The sequence below is a fragment of the Wasmannia auropunctata genome, unplaced genomic scaffold (genome assembly GCF_000956235.1).
Source record: "Wasmannia auropunctata unplaced genomic scaffold, wasmannia.A_1.0 LD335594.1, whole genome shotgun sequence".
In the NCBI taxonomy this organism is placed as follows: Eukaryota; Metazoa; Arthropoda; class Insecta; order Hymenoptera; family Formicidae; genus Wasmannia; species Wasmannia auropunctata.
The window spans coordinates 3,030-13,826 of NW_012027296.1; the positions used below are offsets into that span (position 1 = coordinate 3,030).

At 32.8% G+C, this 10,797-nt stretch overlaps 1 long non-coding RNA gene across 1 annotated transcript in view; it reads left to right on the plus strand.

Moving 5' to 3' along the window:
* The first annotated feature begins 6,891 nt into the window (after window positions 1-6,891).
* Window positions 6,892-10,797, plus strand: part of LOC105456661 — a 4,206-nt gene continuing 300 nt past the window's right edge. The window contains exons 1-2 of the long non-coding RNA XR_975277.1: window positions 6,892-7,044; window positions 7,192-7,411. This is a non-coding gene — a long non-coding RNA (uncharacterized LOC105456661). The remainder of the gene's footprint in view (window positions 7,045-7,191; window positions 7,412-10,797) is intronic.

Genomic DNA, 10,797 nt, shown 5'->3' on the forward strand with positions numbered 1-10,797 from the left:
TTGTTTAATACAGAAATGCAATTAATGCGACCCGGGCACGCCAAGTTTTTTCTTCATTATAATTTAGTTTATCACTTTTCCTTTTTTCAATTTTTGAATATTTTTCATAAATAAGCTTTTTTGAGGTTTTTTTAATAATGAGGTACTTGGTTAATTTTATTGATTTCACGATTTTTTGATCAACACATTTTTTTAGGTACTTGGCGTATATTCTTTCTTTTTTTAAAAAGATTTTTTATGGGATTCTGAATATTTTTGAAAATTTTTAAAAATAAGAATAGAGTTCTTAAATGCTTTGAAAATAAAGTTCACAAGTTTTATATTCATAATTATTTAAAATTGTGTCCATAGTAACATACGTAAAAAAAATAACACACATCTCACAATCAGATAGCACAGAGAATTAAAAAAAAATTCATTCGTATATTTAGTCGTATATTATTAATTCTGAGTTTATTTTCGGGTGCAAAAAGAATTCTTTTTCAGAACTTCTAGAAAAAGAAATCTTTTTACATCTGACAATTAATTCCCAATTGATATATGACTGAATTCTTTTTGAACCCTCTACGGTATGTGGGACTTTACAGCTGCTGACGCTGCTGTCTTCTATTGCTGCAATAGAACTGAACTCTCAGTGTTGTATCGTGCAACTATTTTATAAATCTTTTAATAATTTAATCACATTATTTTTTCTGCAAACCATATCAAAGAGACAACAATAATCTTTCAGTTGAGGTAATTAATTATATATTAAGGTATTCTAACCGAATATCTTGCAGACTTGCTACAGAACAATTTTGATTGTGTTAAAATAAATAATGTTGATTATGTCATGTGATCTAAAGATAAAGATACATATATTAGTGTCCCTAAATTGTACCGATACGATATAAGAACTCTTATGCTAGTTAGGTTAGATACAATTTAGGAAACTTGACAGAGATAATAAAAATATTGATATAATTTTTATAATAATTATAAATATGTATATACAATAAATGTAAAATATGCTATCATAAACTTTCTTTTAAGAAAAAATAACGATTCAATTAAAAATCGCATGGTTACATTATTAGTATCAGCTATATAAATTGATCAAAAATTTACATCAATTGTATCTGATTTTTTTTAATGTTGATAGCATGAACAAAACAAGATTTAACCTCTTCATTTTTGTCTATATTACACATTTTTTATTTACTTCATATTTTTGTTACTAAATACGTTGTTTCTATTAAGTGGAACTATAAAATATTGAAGAGGTACGCTTGATAAGACCGGTATGCATTTGGCAACTCTCCCCTACACTCGCGAATTGAAAACAGAATTTCTTGAAATTGAAACTATATACGTTGTACTAGAAGTCGTTGACACGCATGTGCAATTAGAATGAAATTGACCGTTTCAATAAAATTTTAAGATATAAGCAATTAAAAATTGCATTTTTTATACGTGTCGCCTATACAAAGTTCATAAAAATGTCGCATTTATTTTATAGGGCCTAAATTAGCAATAAGATGTTAATAAAAAACAATGCGATAAAGGGACATGAAACAAATATTGTGAAAAAAATTTATAATTTTTTATCGTTTAGTTCGAAAAATATAGAGCCTTGAAGAAAATATAATTTTCGATTTTGATTGATAAATGGAGGCGAGTGAAGGAGGCGGCCAGTCGAGCTGCGTTAGTCTGTGTCTATCTGAATTAATTTTTTTCTGCGTGTGCGTACGATCTATGAACAAGCACAACCAAATGCTTTTTTTTCACTGGCAGGAGTGGGAGTACCGAGCGCGCGATTGGACCTAACTTTTGGATGGTATTGTCCCGAGTGTACTATCTTAAGAGAGATATTTTAAGTTTTATGTCAAAATTGGTTGAAATATATTTAAGAAACATTGTCCCGGTCTTCGGTTCTCCACTTGTAAATCGATTTTCACTACTTGCGTACGCCTACACAACCCCCAAGCATTCTATACATCCATATATTTATCTCTATCTACGCTATTCACCTCAACACTTTCCACACTCCCTCAACACTCCCACTCCCACTACAAAGACTTTAATACACTCCAACACATTTCTATTATGACTAACTCTACCCGTACCTACCCACATACATCTATTCTATTTAACAATTTCGAGAGTTAGTTAATATTAGTTTATTATAACTTATCCTACCATTTATATTTGTTCATTTTTCATTCTTTATTACTACTCGATTATTAATTTCATTTTTTTCTATTTACAGCCTATTTATACCGATATATCTTTTCAGTAAGGTGACACGTTGCATCCCACCGCTGTCACCAATTGTTATGTTCGGTGCGGATCAGGACAAGTCTCGATGCCGAGCGGAAATCTATGCCTGCGACTATACCCGGGCCCTTCCGACTAGACGCTATCTCCCTGGGCAAACGGCAGAGTGAAAATTCCGCGAGACGGGCGGAAATCACTGTGTCGCGCGGACTGTCGCGGGAGATCAGGAGTACGCGCATGGGCCCGCACATAATTGTGAGCAATCTCAAGGATTGTTTCTTACTTTGTCAGCGGTACGTAAACGCGACGATGTTTACACTGCACTCCCTGCAATCGGATACTCTTCTGATCTGCACAGGGCGCAACGACGGAGTTGCGGTCTCGTTACATAATAAAGTAAAGCCTTAAACGCAATGAAAAGGAACAGGGAATAGGGAACAAAGAATAAGAATTTCAACCTATCAGAAATCATGTATTCCATAGTGTACGGTTTCTGATAGGTTGAAATTCTTATTTTCTGTTCCCTGTTTCCTATTACTTTTATTGTGTTTAAGGGTTAATGCCTGACTTTAAATCGAAAACTTTGCTGTTCACTCGCGGGAAAATCAAAATAACAGGCGGAGCGCAATTTGAAAGGATACTCTTAACACAAATAATCGTACTCTACGACACAAGTCGTGGAAGTTATCCTGCACAAATATGCGATGGCGGCGTGGAAGTAGAATCGCGAGGTGGGGGGGGGGGTTAACTTATACATGCTATTCGAATATCATTTTTTACTTGCAATTTTATTCGGTTCGCCGTTCTTTTATTGGTTGGACGCGAAAATTCGGTAGGCTCTTGATGAATCGAATTTAAGGTAACTGACGCTGAAGTTCCGTTACTGAGTTCGATCTTGGCGCGGGCTGCAGAGGCTGCGCGCGGAGGTGGACTGGGCGCGGCGACCGACGGATTTCGAAAACGCGTGAGTCGAAGGGTCCCTCCCGTGTAATAGGCTTTCAGCATTCGGCGCAGTTGTTTCTATCTGTCTGAATGTCGTGACGGTATTATCACTCCCTCCGAGCAATCCCCATTTCTCTTTGCCACCAAACTTATACAGCACAGAAACTCGCAATTTCATTGCAGAAACGTAGCAATATATTGTAGATTGCACTATAATAATATATATATATATATAGTAATATATATATAGTAATAATGGATATAGCAATAATGAAAGCTATTGAAGGTAATAGAATAATAATAATAATGGAAAATCTAGGGGTTATTATTACTTTTAAAGTCGATTTCAAAGTCAAACTAAATGTCAGACAAATCAAATGAAATGAATAATTTATTAATAATGACCCCTAGATTTTCCATGAATAAATTATTTATTTCAATTATTCATTTCATTTGGTTTGTCTGACATTTAGTTTGACTTTGAAATTGACTTTAAAAGTAATAATGACTCCTAGATTTTCCATTATTATTACTTCTATTACCTTTAATAGCTTCCATTATTACTATATCATTTGGTTTGTCTGACATTTAGTTTGACTTTAGTCTGACATTTAGTTTGACTTTGAAATCGACTTTAAAAGTAATAATGACCCCCAGATTTTCTATTATTATTATTTCTGTTGAGCCGTATAGTATCGAGTTTAGTAAGCGCGGAATATATAAACTCGTGCAACTTTTAAGCATTCAAAAAGTAAGGTTTATTTGACGTTTACAACAAGCCATAACAGTTCGGAGACAGCCAAACAGTCAATGCGCGAAATCAAGGAACAAACAAGCGCGCTTTCGATAACTACAAAAGCGCGGTATCTAAATAATTTCAATTACCTTCAATGGCTTTACTTCCATTATTACTATAGCCGCTATTATTGCAGTGCAAGCTGCAATATATTGCTACGTTTCTGTGCTGTATACCCTGTTGAAAAAAACCAGGTGGCTTTCCATGGGAACCCATGGGAATCCATATAAGATATCAAAAATCATATATGGAAATCCATATAATGTATGGGAATCCATGTGGAAATCCACATGGTGTATGGAAATCCATATGGAAATCTACATGGTGTATGAAAATCCATTTGGGAATCCAGATGGTGCATGAAAATCTATGTGGGAATCCACATGGTGTATAAACTCTATATGGAAATCCACATGGTGTATGAAAATCCATCTGGGAATTCAAATGGTGTATAAAAATCTATATGGAAATCCACATGGTGTATAAAAATCTATCTGGGAATCCAGATGATATATGAAAATCCATCTGAGAATCCAGATGGTGTATAAAACTCCATATGAAAATCTATATAATAGATATATTTATGTGGTATAATATTATATTATAAATACTATATAATTTATATAATCATTTATGTAGTATATTATATTCCGAGTAGTCCAGACTTAAATCGAACACCTTGAATATATTTGTGTCTAATTATAACTGAGATTTTAAATAGTATTCTACTTCAAATTTATATGGTTTTATTAGATTCGGTATATCTATATATATAAAATCCAATATAGAATTCTACATATGAATTTATACATAAATACAGTAATAATTAAAAATTAAGATTGTAAGCAAAATTGTACGCAATAGCGATTAATAATCGATTATTTATCATCCAGAATAATTGATTTTTCAAGAATCTGGAAAAAATCACACATCACTACTCCTGTATCAGGGAAATGGCTCCATCATAGACTAGCATCTAGCTAGAATCGCGTGAACCATTGATTGACAATTGACACCGTAATTAACGACCATTTCACTTCGTGCGCTGAGTGCGGGAGGCAGCTCTTTATTGGCCGCCAAGCCTCCGATTGTCCGCTCTGTTCGGAAAGTTTGCTCGCCTTCATCATCTTTTTCGAAAGACACGGAGGAGATGCCAAAAGGAGTGCTGATTTCCGTCGATGAGGATCGTAGTCCGCACGACCTTGTCATCTTGCTTAAGTTGGCCGCGTTTTCCTGCTCCGTCCATGCCGCCCAACCGAGCATCGAGTGGCAAACGAGAAGGAGAACGTAATACGTCTCGCTACTCCAGCTGAACTAGCAAGTTTGAGTCCAAAAATAATATAAGGTAACTCCGGTATACAATGTCTCACTTATTAAAAATTTAATTTATCGGGTATTATTAATTATGTTTAGGGTACTTTAGACTGTCTACTATTATAAAAAAGAATACAAAATATTTATTTCTTATATTTAAAAAAATTTATTTAGACTCTTACATTTTTGCCGTATAAAAAAAGCGGGGGGTGAGTTATACGACTACTCACGAGTGGGATAAACAATTAAAAAAATATATAAATAATCTAAATAATAATAGTAAATAACACGTAAATTGACTACGTAATTTGCATTTACTTATTAATAAATAAATAAAAAACGTATTATCATAGATTATGAATAAGTCATGCATAAGTATATGCATACATGAATGTTATGAATGTTATGATTAATGTATTGAAAAGGGCGTATTATCACGTATTATTATTTACTTTTATATTTATAAATAAATAATAGAACTACGGCATAAATCCCACAAGCTAAAAATGCCGTATATCCTTAACAGATGGGATATACGAGACAATAAATTAAACAAAGAATACAAGAGCTAAGCACTTGTATTTTGCTATACTCTATTCTTTATTAATCCTTTACACTTATATACCACGAAATAACCACGAAGCCTTTTACATTTCCTACAATAATCATCTTATGTAGATTATAACTTATAATTGCGCTACTTATTACAGTGATAAATCGATTTAACTTACAATAATTTTATAACTCACTTCTTCTATTTTTTCTGACTTCCGCGGTGTAAATCCTCGCGCGGCGTATATACCGACGAGTTATCCTAATAAAGAAATATAAATGCATTTTCTAATGGACTCTAAAGCGCCAATTTGGATAAATCAAATTAAATTGCATTTTTCAATTAATTTCTTTCGACCGATAGAGAGCCTCCTATTTGTCCTGTTTATAGCGACGACGAGGATGACAACGTGGACGACGGCAACGACGACGATGAATATGGCCACTACGACGATAGTAACGAAGATAAAGATCATTACCATGCTGATAAAGAAAACCATGGTGATGGTGAAAAAAATGAGAACGATAGCGGTAATAATGAAAAAAAGGAAAACAATAGTGGTAATAAAGAAGAACATAAAAATGATAATAGTGTTGAAGAAGAAGAGAAAAACGACAGTGACGTAGTGACGAGGAAGAAGAAGAAAATAACGGTGATGACAATGAAGAAGATGTAAACAATGGTGGTGATGTAAACGATAGTGGTGATGACAATAACAACGACAGCAACGGCGGGCGGTTACGGTTACGAAACCATAAGTAACGATCGAATTTATATACTGTTACGCCCGGGGCGGTGAGTATCGCGTTCACGCACTCGCTCGCGTAACGTTCGCGCTTCCGCACTCGCGCTCGCGCACGCGCACCGGAAGATCGCGGGGAAATGAAAGGAACACCAAATTAAGAACGCAAAGAACACCCTCTTTATTATAACTTAGAACAGAAAACGTGGCGAATAGACAGAGCAGAGCAAGACACGTCCGAACGGTACGACGGCTTCTCAAATCTAATATGTCCATTTGACAGACGCGTCAGCAACTGCAGCAGTCGCATTATCATCATCATCGTCATTCATCGCCGCCACCCCCGCCGCCGCTGTCACCACCGCCGTCGCCACAGCCGCCTTCACCGTCACTTCTTCGTCTTCCCTCTCCGCGCCGAGTCCAATGGAAAATCAGGTTTGGGTAAGTTAATATTTTTTTTAAATAAAATTTGTTATAATTTTTAATGAGAGTACTTTTTTATGAGAGTACTTTTAATAAAAAGATATTTACAAAATAAATAATTTTTTTCTTATAAATATATACATTTTTTTAACTCTGCCTGCAAAGCTACTGGAGGATTCAGTGGACGGTCCTAAGCCCGGATAAAAGAGGACGGTTCGTGAGTGAGATTAGCGGCCTGTCCGCGGTAAAAATACAGCACCGCTCATAGCACTGACCGAGAATGTCCGACGCCTCGGACAGACGACTGAAAATAATTACGGCAACCCGACGAGAATAAAGAAAAAGCGAGCTCTCGGAGACAAAAAGGAAGGGACGGAGATGCAGCGTAAGATATAATGATTACTTACTTACTTCATCCTATCTAAAAAAAGGCATGTTAAGTCGAACTCGAAATATATCGTTGTTCTCGAAATTATTGTTGACTCTTCCGCGGCGCTTATCTTTCGCTGCGCTAACTTCGTGAACGGCTATCATTGCATTGACTTTTGACAATTATACTGAGGTTATTGTCGTGTTGAAGTTATCATCATCATCAAAAAGTAAAACTGTAAAAAGCAAATAGCGTTTGTAGTTTCTGGTGGCTTTTTGCTGATTGATTACTGATTTATTTCTTATATATTATATTTCATGGGGAAACAAAGACTTCGCCAAGATTATCAAAGTCGTCCCAGATTTAGGTGTTAATAATGATAGTTTAATATTTGCCGATAAAAATTTCTCTTTTTCTTTTGAATTTCGCTTGAATGTCAGATAAGTTTTATTACACATTCTATTTTTAGGTCTGTATTCAGTACGTGGTTATAAAAATGTTAGCATGCTACTTAAATATTCTTAATAGCGTGATAACATTTTTGTAAGCAATCTGTATATTGACTTTAATACTTTATTAATATTTTTAAAAACTCGATACTTTCTGTTGCATTTTATTTTCAGCTAACAGTTATCGATTTGATATTACACTGTGATTATTAACCCCTTACAATCTGAGACGATTGGAATAGATAATCTTGGCGATGACAGGTCCTTGTCAAAGAAATCGGCGATAATCAGTGTGCGAAAAAAGTCGCCAGACTACACACGCGCACCGATGATTATCACAACACTAAATAAATAATGACACCAAATAAATAACTTTAGTACGTACAATAATCTCAGTACAAAATCTCCGCAATGATCTCCGCAATGACAGCCGTTCACAAAGAAAGCGCAGCAAGAAAACCAATCTCGCGCGCTATACTTCTTACTATAATTTACAATAACATCAACCTCAATACACACAACTGTCAAAATGCAATGACACAGCCTCTTACACGAAGTAAGCGCAGCGAGACAACCAATCAGCATCGCGGAAAAGCCACAATAAATAATTTCGAGAAATGCGAGTTATCGACTTTACATGCACCTTTTTAGATAAGAAAAAAGAAGAAATTGAATTTATTTCAACAAAATTTGTACTAATTAATACATGTTACCTGAGTTACGATCAGAAAACAGTGCATCATTAATAAAAGACACGGAATTAACACTTTTAGTAATTTCTGCTGATATGGCCAGTGTTAAAAATAATTATGTTCGAGTTATACTTTATTACATATCGATTCGCATACGCGAACAGTTGAAATATAATGTTTTAACGTTACCATTAGAAAAGAAACATTAGACTCAGCCTTTTTATCCGGCGGACATCGGTGAGCTCACCTTTGCGTTTATAATTAGGACGATTAATATAAGATTACCGATTGTAATAAACATTTAACGAGGTTGGTAAAATAATATTTTAATTATAATAAACGTGTGATATCGGATTTATTATAATAATATTTAAAGCATGTACTGACTTAAAGATTTAAACATATTTAATTGATACAATTAATATTTTTTACATTTACTGTATAGTTTTCAACTTGTTTAAACTAATAAACAATAATTAATTTAATTGCATTTAAATTAATCAAATATTTGATAGATTTTAACAGGTTATGGGCCCAGTACACGCGAAATATTAAAAATAATAAAATAAAATAAAATAAAATTACGAATAAAAGATACATTTAAGAGCTGAAGCATAAAACTGATAAAATTAATAAGAAAAATAAAGCTGGAGAAAATATATTTGAATAAAGAATTGTGAAAATATATTCGAAAATCTGATGTCGTACGTGCCGGAAAAACGGGCATATTATATATAAGAGTAAAGCATTATTTTTAAATGATAGATTTATTAATTGATTGTTTAGACTTAATATCTCATTTATTACTATTTTTTCTTAAAAATATAAAAGGAAATTAAAAATTAAAGTAAAATTATAAAATTTAGTATACTAAAATTATTAATTAAAAATAAAAAATTTGAAATAATATTTTATATTATAATACAATATAATACAATTGTAATAATTAAAAAAAAAACAGAAAATTGTAATAATTAAAAGGATCTATAATTTAAAGAAAGCAATTTTTTTTCAGGTTAAAATAAAATAAAATAAAATTAAAATAGATATATAATAATAGAATAAAATTATAAAATATGTCCTTTTGATTAGTGGGTTCTTTAAAAGAGTAAGTTAATTTTTTTTTTATTAAGAAGATATTTATTAAGAATTTAATTGCAATTTTTGTGGATTTAATTATTAAAAGTAATAGATATAAAAAAATATAAAAATGTCTAACAATAAGACTTTAAATGACGATGCGTCAAACATCGATAAATTAACAACTGTAAAGGATTATCCTATTTGGAAGTTTCAAATGGAACTATTATTTCGTGTAAATAATTTATATGAGATAGTGATTTTAGATGAACCAGTAGAAGAACAAACAGAAAAATGGAAAAAGGAAGATGCAACAGCTCAGAAAACAATAGCTATAACAACAATTGATAAAAGGCCGCTTTTGCATATTCTGAATTGTAAAACAGCATTTGAGACGTGGACTAAAATTAAAATTATTTTTGAGCGAGATAACGAACAGCAGAAATGCAATCTATTGCAAAATTTTTACAGCTTGTCTTATGATAAAGGTTCTGATATTGCAACATATATTAGTAAATTAAAGAATCTTGCAAACAGGTTGAACACTTTGAATATTGATATGAATGACAGCATGATTATTTCTAAAATTCTCGCAACTTTGCCCGAGGAATACAGTCATTTTGCGAGTGCATGGGAATCTACGGATAAAAATAACAAGACGCTAGTGAATATGACTACCAGATTGATAGCTGAAGAAATGAGAATAAAAGCGAGACAACCTGTAGAAATAGGTGTTGCATTCAAAACTGCAGGTAAGAAATGCTATAAATGTAATAAAATTGGACACATTTCTAAAGATTGCAGATTTAAAACAACTGCTGCTAAGCAAATTCGGTGTTTTCGATGTAATAAGCTAGGTCATGTAGAAAAATTCTGTAAAGAAAAGACACTATTTAAAAATAGTGAGACTCAAGCCAAAAATAATGAAGGATGTAGTATTTGCAAGAAGACAAATCATATTAATAAAAATTGTTTCTTTAGAAAAGAGAAAAATAAGAAGAAAGAAAGTGAAGAAAAGGTATCTTATTTTTCAACTAAAACTGAAGATGGAGAAGTTTGGATCGTTGATTCAAGGTCTACAGCAAATTTAACGAATAAACGTGATGATATTATAAATTATAAAAAGTTAAATACAAAGATCGGTGTAGCTAAAGTTAATGAGTCAATGTTAGCGGAAGGA